Below are 730 nucleotides of genomic sequence, written 5' to 3' on the forward strand. Positions count from 1 at the left end.
GAATAATAATTCCTTCAGTTCCAATAGGGCCTTTGCCGCTTTCAGCGCTCAAGCCCTAACTAGTTACTTCAAAAAGTAACTAATGCGTTACTTTCAAGTTTTTCAAATTTTTAAATGCTCAAATGTGACCCCACCTCCACCCTCTTAAATGGAACTTAAAATACATGTGCATGTTCAATTATTTATGATAAATCTTAATATTATAATGAAACGGACACTTAATACAATACAATATTAACAGAAACAATGTACACACATCTAAACTCTTTTAATGATGCTGTGGGATAAAGTGAGACTAGCCTCCAATCAGATGCCATGTATGTAAATATGACGTCTAGTGGATCAGGTAAACTCTCCCCTCAGATTCACATTGGGTGAGTGTCGCCTCGTTGTCCTTCAGCTCACACCGTACTTGTTCTTCAAGTGAACTGAGATAGAAATTTATTGGTTGAATCTCTCTTGAGTTGAATTCAATGTTTTCCAGTGTTCTTTCTCCTGTTGCAATGTGCACCTTTAGATTGTCATAGTCAAATGACTTTGATACAAACTGCTTTTTGAGTGAATGTGTGTCAGAACTAAAGTTGGGTCCCAGTATTCAGTCTGTTGTTGTGACAACAACAACAACATGTGTTCCTATGTTTTCAATCCAAATAGTTATTGATTTTATTCCATTCAATCTTTGATTGTGTTGTTGCTATTGGACACCAGTTTGTTTATGTTTGAATATACA

General features: G+C 35.6%; 1 protein-coding gene across 3 annotated transcripts in view; it reads left to right on the top strand.

Annotated features, from left to right (window-relative positions):
• The window catches only part of ptpn2a (protein tyrosine phosphatase non-receptor type 2a), a 24,250-nt gene that overhangs the window by 19,286 nt on the left and 4,234 nt on the right, over nucleotides 1-730 (top strand). The window lies entirely within an intron of this gene.

This window comes from Etheostoma spectabile, chromosome 6 (assembly GCF_008692095.1).
Source record: "Etheostoma spectabile isolate EspeVRDwgs_2016 chromosome 6, UIUC_Espe_1.0, whole genome shotgun sequence".
Taxonomy (NCBI): domain Eukaryota; kingdom Metazoa; phylum Chordata; class Actinopteri; order Perciformes; family Percidae; genus Etheostoma; species Etheostoma spectabile.